Source organism: Pongo abelii, chromosome 5 (genome assembly GCF_028885655.2).
Source record: "Pongo abelii isolate AG06213 chromosome 5, NHGRI_mPonAbe1-v2.0_pri, whole genome shotgun sequence".
Classification (NCBI taxonomy): domain Eukaryota; kingdom Metazoa; phylum Chordata; class Mammalia; order Primates; family Hominidae; genus Pongo; species Pongo abelii.
Window position 1 is genome coordinate 90,973,806 of NC_071990.2, and position 24,794 is coordinate 90,998,599.

At 38.2% G+C, this 24,794-nt stretch overlaps 1 protein-coding gene across 4 annotated transcripts in view; it reads right to left on the bottom strand.

Moving 5' to 3' along the window:
• BACH2 (BTB domain and CNC homolog 2) overlaps positions 1-24,794 on the bottom strand; it is a 367,628-nt gene that overhangs the window by 323,673 nt on the left and 19,161 nt on the right. The window contains exon 2 of one of the 4 annotated variants that reach the window (XM_054557878.2): positions 19,182-19,274. The exons of the other annotated variants lie outside the window; for them this stretch is intronic. The gene's annotated coding sequence lies outside the window, so the exon portion shown is untranslated. The remainder of the gene's footprint in view (positions 1-19,181; positions 19,275-24,794) is intronic. 4 annotated transcript variants of the gene reach the window in all.

The following is a 24,794-nucleotide window of genomic DNA, read 5'->3' on the forward strand; positions in this document are numbered from 1 at the left end:
TTTATCAATGATTGAGACAATAATCCAGAAGCTGTATTGGTACAAAAACACAATACCAGGGATGCCAGAAACAGGATTACAAAAGTTCTCACAAGGTTAAAAATAGGCCAAAATGAATATAGTCAAGTTTACTCGGCTCAAATGTGAGGTCCTGTATGGTCAGTACATGGACATCCAGCAGCCTCTTGATTCAATACAGGCAGTGTGATGGGTTTGCAAAAATGCACTCTTAGGCTGCATTAATAAAGACACTGTTCTCAAGGCCAGATAAGCCACAGTCCCTCTCAAATTGCTCAGAAAGAGTAGCTTTAGGGCCAGGTGCAGTGGCTCACGCCCATAATCCCAGCACTTTGGGAGGTCAAAGCAGGCAGATCACTTGAGGTCAGGAATTCAAGTCCAGCTTGGGTAACATGGCGAAACTCGTCTTTACAAGACATACACAAATTAGCTAGGCATGGTGGTGTGCAACTGTAGACCCAGCTACTTGGGAGGCTGAGGCAGAAGAGGTGCTTGAGCCTGGGAGGTGAAGGGTGCAGTGAGCCAAGATTGCGCCATTATACTCCAACCTGGGTGACAGGAGTGAAATCTTGTCTCAAAAAAAAGGGAGGTAGTTCTATAATTTGTCCACTACATTTTAAGGAACTTTCTGATAAACTGGAGAAAGCAAAAAGGAGTGAGATCAGAATGACTGTGGAACTAATATTATGAGAAATATTGAGGGGAACTGAGCATAGACAACTTTGAAAAAGACTTTATTATGGCAGATTTGCCAAGTAAACTGATAATTAGAATTATTTTCTATATAGAAATTAGGATACCTTAGAAGAGGTATCTGCATTGGATGGGGTTTTTTTTTTTTTTTTTGAGACGGAGTCTTGCTGTCGCCCAGGCTGGAGTGCAGTGGCGCGATTTCAGCTCACTGCACGCTCTGCCCCACGGGGTTCACGCCATTCTCCTGCCTCAGCCTATGGTGTTTAAGGTCCTGCTCAACTCTACCAATCTGTAATTACATGGGGAAAAGTGCTATGTCCCTCATGAAATTAAATACTAAGAACTGGAGGGAGGCTGCATCAACAGATTTTCCGTATCATGTACTGAAGAGTTAATTTTCTCCAACCAAGCTAGTGAATGAAAGGGTAACTCAAGATGAAATAATGATGTCAAAGCATTTTTAATATACCTCGTGGAAGAATCCAACTGTATTTTAAAGAGAAAACACAGCACTTGTAACACCATATATTTCATATTTGGCCTGAAGTTGGTCACACAGAGGCCTTAGTCATAATAAAAAACTTCTCTCTGCTCAAATGCAGTATGTACATAGTAATAAATGAAAACATCATTGCCAAACTATTTTTTTTAAAACTACCATGGCACAAATTGCTTTTAACAAAGAAGTCATATTCCAAAAGACCTTTTGTACACAACGGTGCAGTGTATCCTTGTCTTACTGTTTAGTATCCTAAAATAAATAGTTTTCAAAATATCTACATTTATTTATAAAAACTTGAATGCAGGTAATTTAGCAACAAATCACAATTAGCTGAGAACTTACATAAAAGAATGAACTCCAGGGCCAGAAATAAACCCCAAAAGATAAGACATACTAGAAAAACATAAGAGAAACAAAATCCATAGACTATCATCTCAATATCTAGTATGAAGCTTGGTAAAGAGTTGATGAATAGAAATAAATGATCCCTACAGACAGACTCAATTAAGTATACAGCATAATTTGTTCATGAAAAAATGAGTATGTGAATCTTCCTAGATCTTTTCAAAATTACTTAAAAATATTAAATAAACATTTTTAAAACGGGTATATTAAAGCATCCTAATAAAATGAAGCTGATTGATTGTTTGCTCTAAGGGAGTAGTGATAAAATAATCTGCTGTATAAATCCTGGATCATATAATGGTATAATGCCCTTCAAAGGTAGTAGAGGAAGGTGGGTTTTAGGCCACTTTTAAATTAATTGCTCTCCACCTGTTTGAATCACACACAATATGTTTGGCTTTAAGAAAATAAAAAGGACCTACAGCAGAAGAATAGCTTATACATAGTATCTATATATTATATTTAGAATATACATTTTATATTTAAGAGCCATTTCCTCTTGGACTTTTAACCTACAATAAACAACTACAACCATACTACAACCATAAAAACAGTACCAGCAAAACCCAATCTATAAGGAGATTTGTAGAAAAGTAACAACTTGATATATTCTAGCTGTATAAAGAGGTCTCTTGTCAATTCATTATCTTTCGCTTACAAGTATTTTATGTACATCTTAAAAGCCTGAAGAAGTTACTGTGATGTTTCAAACTCAAAACTACTCCCCTGAGCATTGATATAACTTATACTGCCTACAACCAACTAAAATCTCAGTTTGCCTCCATTAATGCTCCAAAATAAGTCAAGATTGTAAATACAGTGGGTACTCAATCAATTGACCTTTTCAACATCAGATGGGTGGCTGGAGCCTTCACAAACTTCAGAGCCCTAATAGAGATCCCCTTTTCTAGCCCACATAAATAATACAAATCATATCTCTATAATCATTAGAGATGCAAAAAATCGGTGCAGGCCTTTCTCCCCTTCTAACCCATTATCTTAGGCTTGTTTTATCTATTTAACTTTTACATTCCTCATGTGATCTGTGGCCACACAAGACTGATTCTCCAAACTGAACTTCATTCTATCTGCTCCACAATAAGCAATATTTATTCATTTTCACCAATAATTATTTATTAAAAATGTACTGTGTGTAAGACATTGTGCTAAGAGCAGGTAGTACTAGGAAGTCACAGTTCTATCATCAAGTTTTAAATCTAGTAGGTGAAAGACTCATACAAAAGTATCAAGGCAGCCATGGGCCACCTGAGTGGTGAAACTGAGACTCAAAGGGTGTCAGGAATAGAGGAGGCACTCAATTGTGGTAAATGGGGAGAATGACAGAGGAGATGGCATTTGAGTTGGGCCTGAGAGGACAGGTTGTCCAGGATTTGGACTGACAATGATTCAAGGGAGGAGAAGAGGGAGGAAGAAGAGAGCCAACTTTAAGCAAAGGAAACACAATGAGACAAATTTGCAAAAGCAAAAAATGTAATGAGCATTGCATACCACCAGAAGAGCAGGTGAATAAGGGTACTAGCTAGAAGAAGCAAGGTTCATTCATTTGTATTAGAGAAAAGTGCAAGATAAATGGTTCATCTGAACACTGGGTGGTTTCACAGGGTTTGAAAACATCTCTCCCTTTGTAAGCCATACTATCTCCGACTGAAGGGTCCAACGTGAAGCAGGAAGGAAGGGGCCAGTCCTGTTTGGTTGTCCAGGTGCAGGACTCAAAACCAGCAACACACAGAGTGACATATGTTGTGACTAAGCCCTTCTCATATCAACCCCCAAATGTACCGAAACATTGAAAAGACATTTTCCAATGGACACTTGCCCAAGTTTTCCTTTTAAAACTATTCAGTTTTGAACCTCCAAACTCTGAATTTCAAACTCAACCACCTGTTTTCTCAGCAACTTCACCAGTGAACTCAACGTTGAAGCTCCTGGGGAAAAAAAAAACCTCACATAAATTGTACAGTGTGATAAATCCAGGCCTCATAGCATTAGCTGTGTCCTCCCACTTCCCACAGGGACTATTCCATGAAACTTATAGTGTCCTCTTCCTGGTGCACAGCTGGGCCACGTTTTCCAGCCTCCTTTGCAGCTAGTTGGTGACATGTGACTGAGTTCTACCACGAAATGTAAGTGAAAGTGATTATGCTAATTTCTAGGCCTAATTTCTATGCTAATTTCTAGGCCTACTCCATAAAAACCTTCCATGTGTAACCTTCCATGTTCTTCCCCCTCTCTTGATGTGATGCAAACAAGCACAGTAACTCTGGGAGTCACATGTTGAAGATGGAGAAACTACAAGACGGAAGGAATCTGAATTCCTGAAGGATTTCCAGGAGGAAAATGTCACCTACCATTCATCAACACCCATTTAAGACCTCATGTGAATAAGGAAGAAACTTGTGTTAGAACAGTGAAATGTTGAGAAGTTATCTTGTATTTTTTCTTTTTCTTTTTAAAAATAATTTTTATTACGTATATTTATGGTATACAATGTGATATTATAGGCTTAATATAGATAGTAAAAAGGTTATGTAGTGAAGCAAATTAACATATCCATCATCTCAGTTACCCTATTTTTGTTTTTGTGTTAAGAGTAGCTAAAATCTCATTTAGCATGAATCCCATTATTACCTATAGTCTTCATACTGCACATTAGATCTCTACACTTGTTCATACTACTTTGTATCCTCTGACCTACATCTCTCCATTTCCTGCCCACAACCCATATCCCTGGTAACCACTGTTTTATTCTCTCTCTCTGCATATTTGAAATTTTTTTGGTTCCACATATAAGTAAGATCATATAATATGTGTCTTTCTTTGGCGTATTTCGCTTAGCACAATGGGCTTACCCATGTTGTGGCAAATGACAAGCTCTCATGATTTTCTAGGGCTGAATAATATTCATTGGGTATATACCAAATGTGGTATACTTATAGCCACTTCTTTCTCTATTTGTCCATCATCAGACACTTAGGTTGTTTCCATATCTTAGTTATTGTGAATCATGCTTTAGTGAACATGGGAGTGCAGACATCTTTACGAGGTGATTTCATTTCCTTTGGGTATATGCCCAGAAAAGGAATGGCTGGGTCATATACGGTAGTTCTGTTTTTAATTTCTTTAGAAACCTCTATAACGTTTTCCATAACAACTATACCCAATCTACATTCCCACCAACAGTGGACAAGAGTCCTCCACATCCTCACCAACATTTGTTATCTTTTGGCTTTTTGATAACAGCCATCCTAACAGTTGTGAGGAGGTAAATCACAGTGGTTTTGATTTGCATTTCCCTGATATGATGTTGTGTACTCTTTCATATGCCTGTGGCCATCTTTGTGTCTTCTTTAGAAAAATGTCTATTCAGGCCTTTTGCCCATTTTATAAATCATGTAATTCGTTTGTTCTTTGCTATTGAGTTGTATGAGTTCCTGATAAATTTTGGCTACTTCTTACCAAATATATGATTTGCAAAATATCTGATGTACACTGGGCTATTGGGATATACTGATTGGAATTTTTTGCCAATCTGTAGGCTGCTATTTCACTTTGTTGATTGTTTCCTTTACTGTACAGAAACTTTCTAGTTTGGTGTAGTCCCATTTATAGAGTCTCACTCTGTCCTCCAGGCTAGAGTGCAGTGGCGCCATCTCAGCTCACTACAACCTCGGCCTCCTGGGTTCAAGTGATTCTCCTGCCTCAGCCTCCCAAGTAGCTGGAATTACAGGTGTGCGCCACCACACCCAGCTAATTTTTGTATTCTTAGTAGAGACGGGGTTTCACCATGTTGGCCAGGATGGTCTCGATCTCCTGACCTTGTGATCCGCCCACCTCGGCCTCCCAAAAGTGCCGGGATTACAGGTGTGAGCCACTGCACCCAGCCCCCATTTATTTAATTTTGCTTTTGTGGCCTGAGCTCTTGTCGTGATATCCAAAAGCTGACTACCGAGGCCAATGTCCAGGAGCTATTCCCCTATGTTCCTGTCTAGGAGTTTTACAGTTTCTGCTTTTACATTTAGGTCTTTTATCAATTTTGAGTTGATTTTTGTATATGGTATACGATAACAGTCCAATTCCATTCTTTTGCATGTGGAAATCCAGTTTTCTTAACATCATTATCAAAGAGACTATTCTTTTCCCATTGTGTCTTCTTGGTGCCCTTGTCAAAAATTAGTTGACTATATATATGTGGATTTATTTCTGGACTCTCTCTTCTGTTCCACTGGTCTATGTGTCTGTTTTTATGCCTGTATAATACTGTCTTTATTACTACAAATTTTGTAATATAATTTTAAATCAGGAAGTATAATACCTCCAACTTTGTTTTGCTTTTTCATAATTGTTTTGGCTATTCAGGGTCTGTCATGGTTCTGTACAAATTTAAGAAGCATTTTTTCTATTTCTGTGAAGGTCATTGGGATTTTGATAAGAGATTGCATTGAATCTGTATATTGGTTTGGGTACTATGGACATTTCAACAATATTAATTCTTCTGACCTATGAGCATGGGATATCTTTCCATTTTTTGTGCTTCTTTAATTTCTTTCATTAACATTTCATAGTTTTCAGTGTACATATCTTTCACATTGGTTGAATTTATTCCTAGGTATTTTGTTCTTTTTGATGGTATTGTTAAGTGGGACCATTTTCTTCATGTTCTTTTCAAACAGACTGTAATTGGTATGAAAAAAAAAACGCAACTGATTTTGCATGTTGATTTTGCATCCCACAGCTTTACTGAATTCATTCATTGTTCTAACAGTTTTTTTTGTGTGGAATCTGCAGGGGCTTTTTTTTCCCCCTACAATATAGGATCACACCATCTGCAAATAGAGATAACTTTACTTCTTCCTGACCTCAATGCCTTTAATTTCTTTTCCTTATCTAATTACTATTGCTAGTACTTCCAGTACTATGTTGAATAGAAGTGGTGAAAGCCGGCATCCATGCCTGCCTAATATTAGACCTTCATGGAGAAACTTTCAGTTTTCCCCCATGTATTATAATGTTAGCTGTGGGTTTTCATAAATGGCCTTTATTACATTGAGAAGATTTCCTTCTATACATACACTATTGAGCATTTTTCTCAATAAAGGATGTTGGACTTTGTCAAATGCTTTTTCTGTGTCAATTAAGATTATCATGTGATTTTTATCTTTCATTCTGTTAATGCAATGTATCACTACTGATTGATCTGCAGATGTTAAACCAGCTTTGTATGCCAGGGATAAATCCCACTCAGTCATGACATGTAATCTTTTTGATGTGTTGTTGGATTTAGTTTCCTAATATTTTACTGGGGCTTTTTGCACCAATATTCATCAGAGAAATTGGGTTTAAATTTTCTTTTATTGTGATGTCTTTGGCTGGCTGGGTATCAAGGTGATCCGGGCCTCATAAAATGTGTTTGAAAGTATTCCTTCTAGTTCTATTTTTTTTTTTTTTTGAAGAGTTTAAGAAGTACTGGTATCAATTCTTTGAATGTTTGGTAGAATTCAGCTGTGAAGCTATCTGTTCCTGGGCTTGGCTTTGTTGAGAGGTTTTTCATTACTTCTCCAATCTATTTGTGATTGGTCTGTTACAGGCTTTCTATTCCTTCCTGAGTCAATCCTGGTAGGTTGTATTTTCCTAGGAATTTATCTGTTTCCTCTAGGCCATCCAATTTGTTGACATATAATTGTTCATAATAGGGACTTATCATCCTTTTTATTCCCGAGGTGTCTGTTGTAATTTCTTCAACTTCATTTTTGGTTTTACTTGAGTTTTCTTTTTTCTTTGTTAGACTATCTACGGGTTTGCCAATTTTACTTTTAAAAAAACCCAACTCTTAAGTTTATTGATTCTTCCTGTGGTTTTTCTATTATCCATTTGATTTATGTTTGTTCTGATTTTTATTTTTTTCCTTCTACTAATCTGGTTTTAGTTTGTTTTTTTCTAGTTCCTTGAGGTGTAATGTCAGACTATTCATTTGAGATCTTTCTTCTTTTCTAATGTAGGCATATATTGCTATAAACTTTCCTCTTAGAACTGCTTCTCCTACATCCCATCAGTTCTGATATATTGTGTTTCCATTGTCATTTGTCTCAAGGCATTTTTTAAATTTCTCTTTTAATTTCTTCTTTGACCCATTGGTTGTTCTGGAGCATGTTGTTTATGTTCCAGATATTTGTGAATTTTTCAAGATTCCTCCTGTCACTGATGTCTAGTTTATACCACTGTGGTTTGAAGTTATATCTGAAATGATACTAGACATAATTTCAATCTTAAATTTTGTGGCCTAATATATGGCCTAACATCCTGGAGAATGTTCTATGTGTACTCTAGAAAAATTTACATTCTGCTGCTGTTGGATGGAAAATTCTGTACGTGTCTATTGGGTCCATTTGGTCAAAAATGCAATTCAAGTCCTGCATTTCTTACTAATTTCTGTCTGAATGATGTACACGTTGTTGAACTGAGAAGTTATTTTTACAGCAGCTAGCATTACCTTAATAATATACACATTTTGACCAAATTCTTTATGTTAGTTTGGGTCTACCCAGAAGCAGGTACCAAGATAGAACTAGAAATACAAAAGATATATTGAGAAAGGAAGACACAGAATGTGGGAGGTCCTTCGAACCACACCTATGGACATGGAGAGGAAAGGAAGAAGGAATGGCTAGGAAGTCTTGGATTCCAGCACAGTTTCAAGAAAGGTCTGCTCAGGCCAGTAGGAGTTCTTGAGCCAATTTGGCCCACTGGAAAAGTCCTGTGGCCCAGAGGAATGAGCCTGCAATAGGAGCCCCTATTGTGCTTGGTCATGACTGGGAGAAGCTAGTGGCAATTTGTAGTTTAGTACAATGCAAGGGTGGCTGCAGAGGGGCAGCAGTTGGGCCATCAGTCAACTATGCTTCTAGCTGTAGATCTAAGCACTTATTTTCATGGACACTACAGCCCTCAAACTTCCAACTTTCAAGACCTACAATCCCTTATCCATATCCACACCCAGTCTTTCCTCCTTTGTTCCCATCTATTAAAAACTGAGTTGTCCTTTCTCTAGCCCAAAGCTAATCTTGCCATGTGTTCTAGCTTATAAGCCATCAGATCTGCTTAGAGACATTATTCCATCAGTTATCTCCTTCTTCTTCCTCTCTAATGGATTATATCTATCCTCCAGCATGTAAACTTGCTTGAGATTTTAACCTTGAAAAAGAATATTAAAAAAACGTTCCTTGACAACTCTTGCTCTCCTTTCCTTCATATCTAAGCTCCTTAAAGAGTAGTATAAATGAACCATCCCATTTCTTATTTTTCACCACCCACTAATTGCTCTTGCTAGGATTACTGAACCTACCAGTTGACACATCCGGGAACCTTTGCTTGACCCCTCTGAAGTATTCAACATTCTTGACCACTCCTTCTGCAGATTCCTGCTTTGGGTTCGCAGAACACCCTATCCTCAGGTTTTCTTCATACCCTCAGATCATTCCTTCTAAAGCTTCTTTTTATTTGCTTCCTCCTTAAAAGTCCACTTCCTAGGGCTTATGTCATTGGTTCTCTCTGTTCTCTGTTTCCTACATTAATATCGCCCCTCGATCTCATGACCTAATTGAGCACTTATATACTGATGAGATCACTCATGTAGTCACCCATGTAGTCTCAATAACCATAACCAATCAGTTACCAAGTTCTGAGGATTCTATTTCTTAACTAGCTCTCAGCACCATCATCTCCTTATCTCCCAACTGCCACTGCCCCATGAACTTTTGTAGGAGCAGAGTGACCCTCTTGCCTTGGATTCCATTCCTACTTAGCTGTACCTCCATAGTGCTGCAAGAGAATATTTCTAAAGCACAAATTTCATCATGAAACCTCTGCATTAAGATTCCTGAAGTTGTTCCCCACTGACTACAGGATGAAGGCCAGCCTCCTTGGCATAGTACATAAGGTCCTTCATAATCAGTTTTAGTCTGATCTTCCTCCACTACCTTCTCCATGTTCCCAAACTCTCATTATATGAAGTTATTTGAAATTCATACAATGTGGCATATGTTTCATGCTTCTATGGCACTGTATGGGCCCTTTGCCTAAAATGCTCTATGACCCTGTCCTAACTGGGGGAATCTACTGGGCACTGTTTCAATGTTTGGTTTGGGATTCATTTGTACAGCGATGACTTTTACAGACCAATTCACCTATCTGTGGAACCCCTTCCCATCCCCTCGCCCCCATTCCCAGGCCATTCAAGTGGCTGTTGTGCTGTTAGTACCCATTCATGGGTACCATGCATGCACATGACTCCAGGACAGCAATCCTGCCCTGTTCCTTTTTGACTAGCACTGACACAGAGTAGGCACTAAATGGATGTTTACTGACTGAAAGAATGAATGATGTACAGACCCAATCTCCGAAGTTTGGCCTCACAAAATTTGCCTCTGAAAAACAAAATTATCACAGAGTAGCCAAAAACCATGATGACACCAATCAACATTACATGCACACACTGGTGTCCAAGTTCAGGTAGTGACATCTCCAATTTACATGTGAAAAGTGGATACTTGGCATTAAAGGAGAAAGAGTCAAATGGTCTACGTAAGACAGCCACAAAGATAGCTCAAGGGCTATTATCCCAAGGGACACGCATTAACAGTAAGTATATAAACTAGAGTTCACATTTCACACAGAACTTTCTAACACAAATTGGAAACAGGAGACGATTAAGCTGAGCTAAGGAAAAGCAAGGCTTTGATACACAAGAAACTACACATGCATTTTACATTAAATGCTTTTTAAAATTCACTCACAGAAAAGAGTACAACAATTATTTTAAAAGTCACAGCTTGTAAATTTGATATGTAAAATTGGAATTTAAAATAAAAAATCTCCATGACCACTGAAGGCTGAAAGAGTAAAAAGAAAAAGGAAATAAAAGATAAAATGTATAGTTTCAAACTCTCTGTGATGCATCTCACCCCTGATCAGTGGGAGGCCAGTTATCACATTGAAGACACTAGGTAAGCACAAGAGTTTACTGAAAACGGACCTTTTCATGAAAATTCATGGGTCAAACATCTCTATGACATACACCGCTGTTAAAGGAAACACACAGTTTCTCATTCTTGACATGATGATGCCTGATGTGCTTAGTCAGACAGACAGCTTAATATGGTTCCCATCCCAAAGCTTAGTGAAAATAGCTTTTTTAAAAAATTTGAAAAATAAATCCCCAAACATAATTCTTCTGGCAAAATATTAAATCCTACCGAAGAAGGGGGCTTTCAGGGAAACAGTCCAAAGAAACCTTTTGTTTAATGTTCTATAAGCTAGTGGTATCAAGAAAATGTATATCTTTGTTTTAAAATAGACAAATTAGTGATGTGTCTACATGCCATCCACTTAACTTTGTTCCTGCTGTTCAGCCTTTATAAGAGTAGCATTTTTTCTTGCACTGACTCCTGAAGCCTAAATCTGCAAAAGTCTGTGATGACATCAAGCTTAACATTTTGCCAAGCCTGTAAAATTATTTCTCAAAATAGTGTGCTAACACATCAGCTTTTACTCAAACCTAAATGAAATGTCAGGAAAGGACTCCCATGTTTACGCTAACTGCCCATTAGTAAACATTTCTGACTGTAATAACTGAAGGTCCCATGTTCTCAATGTAACGGCACCAGCAAAATCCCTTGAAAATTTGCTCCTAACCACAAGTCTAAGTAGGATGTGGTCACTCAGGTTTTAGATTGATGATGCTGAAGAAATGTATTTACAGGCTGAAAAGCTTATAACCCTGGCCAAAACACTGACTTCAGAGCACCAGGAGAAACTCCTTGGACTACATAAAGTAAATATTTGAAGAAAATCTGCATTCATTGGGTGATTTATTGGTATATACACAATTTATCCTTTAAGGAACCAAACAGGAGTTCTAGTTACCTTCCTATATTTCTTCTCCTTATACTTTCCAAGTTCAATTATAGCTTTGTTCAATCTCTGCCTTTTTCACTCTTTTGTCCTCTGTCTGAAGTCTTCAATTAAGACTTACTTTATAACAGGATTGTGGTTACGTAGGAAAATGTTCTTATTCTTCAGAAATGATGCTGAAGTCTTTAGGGAAAAATGTCATGAAAGTAAGTCTGCAACTTACTTTTAAATAGTTCTAAAAAATGAACCCCTCTTGCCAACACACATATAAAACAGAGACAAAATAACAAATATTAATAATTGGCAAATACAAACAAAGGATATATAAATGTTCTTCATACGGTTCTTTCATCTCCTCTCTAGGTTTGAATTTTTCAAAAGGAAAAGAAAAAAGTTTTAAAAGAATTACTTAATGAGCACCAGGTTTTCAAATTGTAAATGCATTTCTTGAGCACCACACATCTAAAACTTGAGAAGCCTAGGGCTAAAGAAATGTCAAGACTAACAAAAGACATGTTGTTGTCCTCTACAGACATGATGTTGACTCAATCTGCACATCCTGGAAGTGTGCATCTGGGATGGAGGTGAAGAGGCATTCACAGCCAGGAATTTTTCTCCAGAAAGCTGTCCCTTTGGGGTTTCCTGGTCTTTCCCTCCCAGTGAGACCCTGGTTCACCTGCTGTCTCTCCAGCTGTCAAGCAGTGGTTCCTGGGAAGTCTGGGAGACCCGTGAGAGGTTGGAGGTAGATTCAAAGCACCCTCATGGAATGAATTTACCAAATAAACAACTGCATGTTAGACCTATACATTTAAAAACATAAGTGCTACAAATATTCTTAAAAGGCTTTCACAATTTCAGTGAAGACAAGAATGCTTTTTCAAATGTTTATGTAAAAATCTTATACAAGCTGTTCGCTATTATTTGGTGAGAAAAACAAAACATTGTAACTCAAGGCATGCTCCATTTCAGACAAAACATGAACTCTCTCCTTTAATTATATCAGCCATTACAACAAGAAAACCTTGTAAAAGGGTCTCGCACGGGGCCCACATTATGGGGATCTACTTCACCTTCAGAGAGGCTTGTTACACAGTTGAGAGAGAGCATGGTGGAGGACAGTTGCTTCTCCCTTTTTTATAAAATCCTTCCCATTTGCTCTAAAATAGAATTTCTAAATAACAGCACCCAAAGAGTACTCAAAACAGGATACTAAATCACTTTGGAGGGCAAGACAGAAGTCTCTTGTCAGCTTCCACAAGAAAGAGAATTTTAGGCTGTACAAGTATTTTCTTTGGGATGCAAACACTTTGATATAAAAGTAACTTTCTTTAATATATTTGTGCTAACATGATGAGAAATGCCCAACTCACACATCACGATCTTAGTGATAGTGCATCTATCCTGAACATGGCTGTCTTAATTAGCCTGATGTGTCTATGGTAATAAACACCACACTGCAGAACAACTCAATATACCCAGGTGAAATCTTTACCACTTAAAACACTTTAGATGGCTTGTAATCAACTGGATGGCATTTTCCCAATGAGAAATCCTAACTGCAAGGTAAGGTATCTTTCTGTATATAGTGAGTGTTGACTTACGTTGCAGGCATGGTGCTAAGAGACTTCATCTGCATTATCAACTCATTTTAAACTTACTACTACCTTGTGAAGTATGTAATGTCCTGGGCACCGGATAAGAGAGGACAGAGAAACACTGAGAAGAGAAAAAATGAACATTTATCAAGTACTACCACATGGTACCGTAACAGTGCTCTCTAAACATTATCCCATGTAACTATCTCTACAACCCTATGATGTAAGTATTAGTAATGCCATTTTACCAGGGAGAAAACTGAGAGGTACATAACTGGACTAAGGCTGCAGAGATGGGAAATGAGCCTATACTGTTGTATGCCCAGGTACTATGTGGGCACAATTCCTCCTTCTGATCACCACATTCTACAAGCTCCAACCCAGATGCTAAAGGTAGAGGCAACAACCATGGAGGAATAGCCATGAATGTTCCTCGTGGCAACTGCACTCATGGAGGCTAGAGCAGACCTAGTGCCCTGAGGGTGGGATGTAAATTCCTTTTTAAATCCCAATGAAAACAGATCCCAAATCTGGCCCCATGACTGACCTGGCCTCCTAAAGAGCCTGTAGATGACCAACTACAGAGACAGGAAAGCTCTAGAAGACAGAAGATGCTCCCTGGGAGGCTCTTTTCAGCTGTCCTTCTTCTTCCCTCATCCCTCTCTATGACTTAACTTGGCATCTAGGTGTACATGGGCAATTGTTCACAGCAGCCAAAAGGTGGAAACAACCCTAATATCAACTGGTAAATGGATAAACAAATTATTGTATATTGTAGTATACAATAAAATTTTATCCAGCCACAATAAGGAATGAAGTACGGATACACACAACAATACAAATGAACCTCAAAAATGTTATGCTAAATGAAAAAAGCCAGACACAAAAAGTCACATACTGCATGACTCATTTATATGAAATATCCAGAAAAGGTGAAACCACAGACGCAGGAAGCAGATGAGTGGTTTCCAGGGGTTGAGGGATGAGGGGAATGAGGAGTGACTGCTTAATGGGGACGGAGTTTCCTTTGGGGTGAGGAAAATGTTTCAGAACTGGACAGAGGTCCCAGTCGCACGGCACTGTGAATGTACTATATGCCACTGAATTGTACACTTGAGGAGGGTTAACTTTATATGAACTTACCTCAATTTTTTAAAAGTACACATGCCAATGCACAGTCTTTGAGCAGTCTTGAATAACGATATACACTATGCCAAGCTATAAAGATGCCCCACCCTGTGCCCTTTTTACATCACACACAAATAGGGACGGATTTCCTGTAAGCTGATCTTGAAGAAAAAAAACATGTTAGACAAAGAAAATTAGACATCTCCCCCCCACCAAAAAACCCTCAACACTGTATCTTTGTTCTTTTCCCATGTCCTCTACCCTACTAAAACGAACAAATAATATAAACCCCAACCACTGCGTGTACTACAGGCAGAAAACTTGGTACACAAAAGATCTAATAAAATAAAATCTGTCAAGTTCTGTTGCCCCCAAATTGAATAGAAAGATCCAGCAGGCCCTTAAACATATGAAAAGAAGCACACTCTCGCTGGCAATCATGGGAACTCAAATTAAAACAGCTAGTGATCACTTTACACTGCAGAGAGAGAACACTTAAAAAGATTCCTATGGGTGAGGCAAACAGGTACTCTCATATTTTGCAGGTGTGACTCTACAGCAATGTAACTTTTTTGGAGTATCATCTGACATCATGTATGAGTCATTGACTCCGTTTTTAGGAAACTATCCTTCAAATATCAAAGTAGATACATAAAATATATGTATAAGAATTTAACTGCAGTGTTGTTAGGAATGGTAAAAACCTAGAATGCTCTTGAATGTATATCAGCTGGGGAATAATTGAATAAACTATGGTACAACGATACCATAGGATATTATGCAACTGTTAAAAAGAGCCACTAGATTCATATTTGATACGGATAAATGTTGTAACAAAATATTAAAGAAAGTTGCAGAGTATCGTTTATGATGCCATTTTAGTAGGAGAAAAAATGTCCCTTCTCCATGTAAAGGTATATATTTGTATGTATGTATATGATGTATAGAGAAAGGAAAAGAAACAACCAGAGGAGTGGGAGAAAGACAATCAACTTTTTCTATATTCACCTAAATATTATTTTATGCATTGTCCTATAATTTTTTTAAAAGTAGAAAAAGTTTAAGCAAACAGGTTTTTCTTCTGCACTTGCTTTTTTTTTTTTTTTTTTGAGACAGGGTCTTGCTCTGTCGCCCAGGCTAGAGTGCAGTGCCGTGATCTCGGCTCACTGCAACGTCTGCCTCCCGGGTTCAGGCAATTCTCATGCCTCAGCCTCCTGAGTAGCTGGGATTACAGGTGCACACCACCACGCCTGGCTAATTTTTGTATTTTTAGTAGAGACGAGGTTTCACCATGTTGGCCAAATTTGCCTCAAACCCCTGATCTCAAGTGATCTGCCTGTCTTGACCTCCCAAAGTGCTGGGATTACAGCCGTGAACCACTGTACCCGAACTGCACTTGCCTTTTATATATGCAAGAAATGTGAAGGGGACAGTCCCCCAAAACCCACTTTGAGGATATGTTCTGAAATTAGTATCTACTGAACTTCAGTCTCCTAAATTGTATATATTCTGTCCAACAGCGCAACTCAAACTGGACTCTGCAGACCAGCCCCAGTCCCAGAATAAGCACAGAAACTGAGAGTAGACCTTTAGAGTTTTTTTTACAGCAGCTTGCCAGAGTAATTTTATGTCTGTTGACTATAAGAATAATAAATGTTTAATCAGGCTTATGTTTTTAGTTTCTTTAAATTTCATTTTTCTAGTAAATCATTTTTATTGCATTTTATAAAATTATCAATCCATGACATACTGGAAATTAAAAACAAAACTGGTCCTTCACCCAAGATAATTAGAGAAGCAAAACTCTAAACAATGAGAGTCAATGTTCATAATGTTAAAACATAGTAATATAAGATATTTAGGAACTTTAATAATGAAAGGTTAGATTCTATTGAGAATACATGCTAATATATTCAAACTCTTATGAAAAAAGATACTAAATAGATCAGAAGAAAGCTTTCTGGTAATAAGAACAGATTACTAACCATTCTAGGTAAATAATTAAGTTCGTTCCTGTCAGGAAAAATGAACTCTAGTTTCTATTTTCAAGTGAAGACTAAGAGACCTGGAGAATAAATGAAACCCCATACAACTCCAAAACCAGCTACCCAGAGTTCAGCCAAAGACACTTTAACTTTTGCTGAACAAAATTAACTTCATTTTCATTTTTTTCTCCCCTCTCATCCTTCTGAATGAAGACGCTAATATCAACAGAAAACAGTAACAGAGACAAGTGGCAGTGTTAGGTGGGGCTAAGGTCTGACTACTTTGTGCAGACTCTATTTAATAAAGTTTCACCTACCAATATTCTATGTTGGGGGTGAGGGGTGGGAAGGGAAGGGAGAGAGCTTACATCCTTCTAAGTCTTCTGAGTTTTCTAAAAGTTGATACTACCAAGTTATAGCTACCCAGAAAAACTGGTGGGAAGAATAAAGAACCAAAAAACATACTTACAGTCCAAAAGTAAAAAACATCATTTGTACATACAAATTTCTTCTCCCCTTCCTAAATTTTTTAAACTAATGCTATAGTGAGGTGCATTTCCAAATCTGGCAGCTTAAATAAAACCAACTGTAACTAGCACTGGTGAATGAAATGGCTTACAGCTCACAGCTGTGACACTGAAATAAGGAAATCCTGGATTCCCACCAAGGGGTAACCAGCATCAAAAGACGGGGCACATTTTGATGTTTTGAGAATTTCTGAGAAGTCGGAGAAAATTTAGGTTATTTTCATATCGGTTGGACTTGACATAATAAAAGAGCCCTAAAACAAAAAGCAGCCCCAAGTGTGGCAGTGCTATATTGTTTGGATTCCTTATAACAATCAGTGTGTTCATAAGATGCTTAGAAATACACAGAATAAGCTGATGGCCCCGGTGAGTGAGATACACGCTGGGCAGCTGTGTGAACTTTTAAAATTTTAATTTAATTTTTATTTTATTTCAATAGTTTTGGGGGAACATGTGGTTTCTGGTTACATGGATAAGTTCCCTAGTGGAACTTCCCCGAGTCTCCAGAGTCCATTATATCATTCATATGATACACTATATTTGGTTTTCCATTTCTGAGTTACTTCACTTAGGATAATGGTCTCCAATTCCATCCAGATTGCTATGAACGCCATTATTTTGTTCCTTTTTATGGCTGAGTAGTATTTCATGATGTATATATACCACATTTTCTTTATCCACTCATTGGTTGATGGGTATTTAAGCTGGTTCCGTATTTTTGCAATTGCGAATTGTGCTGCTATAAACATGCATGTGCAAGTGTCTTTTTCATATAATGACTTCTTTTCCTTTGGGTAGATAATAGTGGGTTGCTAGACGGAATGGTAGTTCTACTTTTAGTTCTTTAAGGAATCTCCACACTGTTTTCCATAGTGGTTGTACTACCTAAGAAACTCTAAAGACTCATCCAAAAAGCTCCTAGAATTCAGTAAAGTCTCAGGAGGTAAAATCAATGAACACAAATCAGTAGCACTGCTATACACCAACAGTGACCATGCTGAGAATCAAATCAAGAATTAAATCCCTTTTACAACAGCTGCTAAATAAACAAATAAAATACTTAGGAATACACCTAACCAAGGAGGTGAAAATCTCTACAGGGAAAACTACAAAACACTGCTGAAAGAAATAATCGATGGCACAAACAAATGGAAACACATTTCATGCTCATGGATGAGTAGAATCAATATTATGAAAATGACCATACTGACAAAAGCAATCTACAGATTCAATGCAATTCCCATCAAAATACTATCATCATTCTTCATAGAACTAGAAAAAAAATTCCAAAATTCATAAGGAACCAAAAAAAGTACACATAGCCAAAAGAACAAAAGCAAAAAGAAGAAATCTGGAGGCATCACATTGCCCAATTTCCAACTATACTACAAGGCTATAGTTACCAAAACAGCATGGTGCTGGTATAAAAATAGGCACATAGACCAATGGAACAGAACAGAGAATCCGGAAATAAAGCCAAATACTTACAGCCAACTGATCTTTGACAAAGCAAACAAAAACATAAAGTGAGGAAAGAATACCCTATTCAATAAATGGTGCTGGAATAATTGGCAAGTCACATGTAGAAGAATGAACTGGATCCTCATCTCTCACTTTATACAAAAATCAACTCAAGATGAATCAAAGACTTAAATCTAACACCTGAAACCATAAAAACTCTAGAACATCGGAAAAACTTTTCTAGACATTGGCTTAGGCAAAAAGTTCATGACTAAGAACCCAAAAGCAAATGCAACAAAAACAAAAATAAATAGTTGGGACCTAATTGAACTAAAAAGCTTCTGCATAGCAAAAGAATTAATCAACAGAGTAAAAAGACAACCCACAAAATGGGAGAAAATCTTTGCAAACTATGCACCTGACAAAGGACTAATATCCAGAATCTACAAGAAACTCAAATCAGCAAGATAAAAACAACCCCATTAAAGAAAAAAAAAAAAGAAAAGAAAAGAAAAAAAAAAGAAAAAACATTGTTTATAAAGTTCAGAGCTTAGAGATTCATTCAAGTATTGATTGCAGTTTTATTCTGAAAAGAATGCTACAATTTATGTGGTTTTCTCATGTTTATATTAAAAGCTAATAAACTCTAATTTAAAAAAACCTATCAAAAACTGGGCAAAGGACATGAACAGACAATTCTCAAAAGAAGATATCCAAATAGCCAACAAACATAAGAAAAAATGCTCAACATCTCTATTAGGGAAATGCAAATTAAAAGCACATGAGATACCATCTTACTCCTGTAAGAACGGACATAACTGAAAAACAAAATAGATGCTGGCATGGATGTGGTAAAAAGGGAACACTTTCACACTGCTGGTGGGAATGTAAGCTAGCTGTGTAAACTTATGAAATGAAGACCAAGCTGAGGTCCTTGCCTCACCTGCTATGCTTCAAGGGCTCATCAGCTTGGCCCCAAATGATGTCTTCAGTAGGTGGCGAAATGTTAAAACTGGGAGCTATGTGAATGAACGCGCTGAAAGACAAAACACGTTAGATCAGTTAGGTCACTATAACAAAACGTAGTATCATGCAACCAAGTGCTGTTAACCAACTTCCTTCTCTGCTTGACATTGAACTACCTGCAAATTTAGTGCTTAGAAAAGGTCCAGGGACTTGCCCATGAGGAAGAACTCAGCAATACCACAGACCTTAATGCAACTGGATTTCACCTCCTCATGCCACCAAGACTTACTATGCAGGGTACAAAGGGCCTTCTTCCTTGTCAAATCTTATGTCCCCCTTTCACTCTTGTTCTCCTTGACTTCTTTGTAGTGTCTGACGCTGTTCAGTAGTTTTCTTTTTTTCTCTTTTTATTCTCCTCTCTCTCCTGCTTCGCCTGTTTCTTTTATGGTTTCCTGCTCCTCTTTCTCCTTCTGCTTCTTGACCAAGGACACTTTTTAAGGCCCTGGGTTTTTCTCTCTTTCTCCCTCAGAAATCATCTACTCCCAGCACATCAAGTCTCTCCTCGCAGACAGCCCCCCAATCATCCCCATTCCCTCCCTTGAACTCCTCTCCTTTATTCTCAACTCTCCAGTGAGCCATTTTTCCTGCATATGGTATCTCTACTGCATATGCTCATTCAAAAGCCTTCATTTCTTGCTGCAACACTACTGCTGTGGAAAAATGAGCTTTTCTATTGACCTCATTGATTTCTGCAACAGCAGAATTATCCTCCCAGCCAATCAAGCTCCAAATCTTAGATTCATTTTTGCTCATTCCCTCTTCTTCAATTCCAGTCATTCATCAAGGCCTATTGATTTGTTACATCTCACCTCTATCTCTTCCTACCCACTTACACTGACCAGATCCTGCTTAGCTGAGAAAAACTCCTTCTTCTCTTCTTTCCTAATGTTTCCTCTTGTAAAATTGGCCAGCGTGCTGCTGCCATTTTCTATCACTACCCCTGCCATTTTCATCTTCCTCTCGCTATCCCCAGCAATTCGAGAATCCTCACCACCCCTCTAACAAGCAACCTGCATTGCCTGGTAGAGAGAAAACAAGACAGCAGAGTAGCTAAGACCTCAGGCTCTGTATCCTGGTGGCCATGCTTTGAATCACAGTTCCACAACTTAACTGCTATATGCCTCAGTCTCCTCATCCCTCAGTGAAGGCCAGGTGCAGTGGCTCACACCTGTAATCCCAGCACTTTGGGAGGCTAAGGCGGAGAAGCGCTTGAGGCCAGGTGTTCAAAACCAACCTGGGTAACATAACGAGATCCCGTTTCTATGGGGAAAAAAAATTAGCCAGGCATGGTGGCACACACCTGTAGTCCTGGCTACTCAGGAGGCTAAGGCAAAAGGATCACTTGAGCCCAGGAGTTCGAGGCCACAATGAGCTACGATCATACCACTGCACTCGAGCCTGGGCAACAGAGCAAGACTCTGTTTCTAAAAAAAGGAGTGGCAGGGGGGACTTGATAATATCTCCTGCAAAGGCTTGCTGTGAAGATAAGAATAGTTAAAACGTGTGAAGAACTTATAAGAGTGCCTAGCACAGTAAGCACTCCATTAAGTGTTAAATGGTAATGGCTCCCAGCTGGACTGGCCCACACTGCATCTCCTAAACCTGTGTGCTCACCTTTCCTTTGTTATTACACCTTCCCTCATTTGGCTTATACAGTGCGGAAACTCTTCTTCTCTTGGCTCCTCTATACAAATTCTGCGCATTGTCAAGGTTCAGGTCTGATTTCCCACTCAGCCAGTGGGAAATCTGAGAACTTCAGCTGCAACCTAGCTTTTTTGCCTCTGAACTTCTAGAATATTTACTAGATGTCCCCAAATCAAGTTGTTTTTTAAATTACTGAGTGTGGAGGGCAGCTCACAGGCTGGAAATTACTGGTGATGGAGCTGGAGGTCTTGCTCTTTCCTTTGGGTGCCCCTAAGTGGGTAATGTCTCAGAACCCCAGCTTGTTTCTCTGAAAAAGTTATTATCTTATTTATAAGGTTTCCTCAAAGACTGAATAAGAACATATAAAGCTCCTATCATATAATCAGGCATAAACACTGGTTCTCTTCCAGTGGGACTATAAACCTCCAAGGGTAGCTCACGTTTCTCTGTGCTCCAAGGACAGTAGTATGTAGAGATTAAACAGAGAGATAGGGGAATACAGACTGAATAAACAAAAACCTTTCCAAGTCTAATGATTTTATGACAATATTCTGAAATGGGCTTTTCCATGCCCATTTCAGTGCACTGAAATGCACTTAACATTTCATCATAAAATGCACTTAACACACTTAATCTTCCAAGAACATACGTTGATTCTATTGCCCTGATGAGAGAATATATTAGCTACTTATAACCTTTATCTAACTCTTACATAATATTAAGATTTTTTTAAGATTCATTTTTACAAAACCCAGAAAGTCCACACACAACAAAAACAAAACAAAACAAAAAAAGGAACACAAAGTAATTGAAAAGACTTTTCATACCTAAAAAGGGAATTTTTAATCACAACCTTAGTCATAAACCTCAACAGGCAAGTCAGAAGCAGTGAAAGATAAAAGTGCCAACAAGAAAATCCGGTTGAAGTGCCACTCGGGTTCATGCAGTGGGTTACAGGGCGCACAGGACAAGCTGGCGGAAGTGGGTGCTGTACCTTTATCACGGCCGCCCCCACCTGACCACCTGTAGCAGCCTCAGAGGAAGCAGACAACCCCCACACACTTTCCAGCTGCATCTTGGTAGCCACAAAGTACGCACATACAATCAGCTAACGTATAAAAGTATATCAGAAGCATCAATGTGAAAAGGGAAAAAATCTTTAACGCGTGATGAGTAACCTGTGTTATTTAGATTCTGTCATTGAGACCTGATGCTAAGCTAAGGGGAGACCCCTCTAAAGACACCCACACAACCCTGATAACTGGCAGCATAAGTGCATAATCTTTGCATCAAATACCTGGGGCACTGAAGAAGCTGAAGCAGCAAATCCTCTGGTAGAGGGTGAGGACCAAATGGGGGTACCTCAGAGGCTACAGTTCCTCCCCCTAGTGTTCAATGACAAACGGAAACATGTCACTGGGTCCAAATGCAGGGAGGACTAGTCTTTGCTTTGGCACCAGGCTAGACAAAGAAAAGACCCCTTGCCTCTTGACCCCACATTGTCCTACAAAGGAAAAGGCTGGATTTTGTTGATGAATGCAATTCACATGTTTGGAGCAGTGTCATTTGAAAGGACTGCTTCAGAAATTCATGCAAGTCACATAAGTGGAAAGAAAACAGGAAAAAATTAAGAAGGGCTGTTTACAAGTCACTTCTAAAACTTTGCTTTGTTCTACTTGAACAATTTTTATCATCATTTGAAGCAGTTAAATTAAAATGCACCTGCACTGTAAATCATGAGAGAACATACCTGCTCTTCAAATATGACTTGAAAATTATTTGGTTTCTCCCCTACCTCCCCCTACCTGGGATGCTCTCATTTTACATTTAATTTGGAAAATTAGAAGAATAAGCTCAAATCCTAACCAAAATTTGTTTTTACTTTTAAAATACAACCATTTTAGAATTTTTAAATAAATATAAAATATTTATTTACTTAACTTTTACCTTCAGGGTTACATGTGCAGATTTATGATATGGGTAACTTGTGTCACGGGGGTTTGTTGTACAGATTATTTTGTCATCCAGGTACTAAGCCTAGTACCTGATAGTTTTTTTTTTTTTCTGCTCTTCCCCCTCCTCCCACTCTCCACTCTCTTAGCAGGCCCCAGTGCCTGTTGCTCTGGATGGGCGCGGTGGCTCACGCCTGTAATCCCAGCACTTCGGGAGGCCGAGGCGGCCTGAACATCTGAGGTCAGAAGTTCGAGACCAGCCTGGCCAACATGGTGAAACCCAGTCTACAAAAAAATTAGCCAGGCATGGTGGTGTGCGCCTTTAGTCCCAGCTACTTGGGAGGCTGAGGCAGGAGAACAGTTTGAACCCAGGAGGTGGAGGCTGCAGTGAGCCGAGATCACACCACTGCACTCCAGTCTGGGTGACAGGGCTAGATTTTGTCTTAAAAAAAAAAAAGAAAAAGAAATCATCAATGGGCATTAAAGAAAAGTGTAACTTTTAAACCTACTTTCATAGTTCAAATACACCCAGTATTTGGAGGTCAGAGTAGTCACACTTCACTAACTTTATAAAGGAGAGGCTTTCAACAAATGCAAGGAATGTCTACCACAGCAATACATGTGTAAAACGTTTCATCTATGACAGCCATGTTCTAAATTAATGTTATATTTCCTACTCTGAAATAATTTTAATTTATGACTAAAAATGGTAACAAATGTTCTTTTCATTGAGGCCCAAGAAAGTATGAGAGTATTTATTCACATATTCTCATTTCCCATGTAACATGCCTAGGGCCATCCTGAATGAGAGCACAGAAAATGTGGAGGATTTCTCTGCCTAGTCTGCTTAAGATCAACAACACTTATAAATCTAAACATAAAACACACACCTTTAAATGATCACCATTAATGTTAATAAGCATTAAAGGTAGACACTGAAGTCTTTTGTGTTGGCAAATCCTAGAACTACATTTTCATTCAGACAGGTTGCCTCTGGATAAACGTCTAAGATTTTCTCTAAAAACAAGTTATGGTATTTATAATTGCCTTCTTTAAAAGAATGCAAATTCTTTTGCCTGCAGATTATGCTAAGCAAAAGAGTGAGAGAGAGGGGAAATTTCAGTAAAATTTTGAGAACCATAGCTTGCATTATAGATTTTGGAATGTACCTTCCTGCCATTTATTACCCAACCCCATTTTCTTATTTCCTAGTAAATACACTCCCCAGTTATTCATCCCTTATTATACCCTGGGACAATGGTCATTTTGGTACCAATCACACTTTAGTTTTCCACTATCACCTGCTAAAAATTCTCTTGGAGAAAAAAAAATGTAACTGTAAGAGAAACCTGAGTGATATAACGTCAGTATTTTAATATCCTAACCCTTTCAAACTCTTTCTACATGAGAATTGACTATTTTCATCCTATCTTGAAAAAATGTGTTCGGGCATTAAAATTCCTCTATCTTGGACCCTTTCGTAATGGCTGCCTTAGTATTTATTTTGATATACTATTCAAGACACCAACAGTTTGAGGTTTTCACTTCTTTTCTTGAAAAGAGTGTCACAAAGTCAAATTTCAGCCTCATCTACAAGACATTTAAAAATTACACTGCTTTCCTGATTTAACTCCTAAATATGCCCAACACAAATAATTATGTGTGTTCACCTGAAGATATGTTCTAGAATGTTCACAGTGCTACTCATAATGGCCCCAAAGTGGAAACTATACAAATTAATAAATAGTGGTATAGTCACACAATATAATACTATATAGCATGGAGAATGAAAAATCAACTACCATAGTCAATATGGTGTCATGCACAATATGAGTTAACTGTGCATATTATCGAGTGAAAGAAGTTAGACACAAAATAGTACATTCTGTATCTCCATTGATATAAAGTTCAAAAACAGGCAAAGCAAATCTATG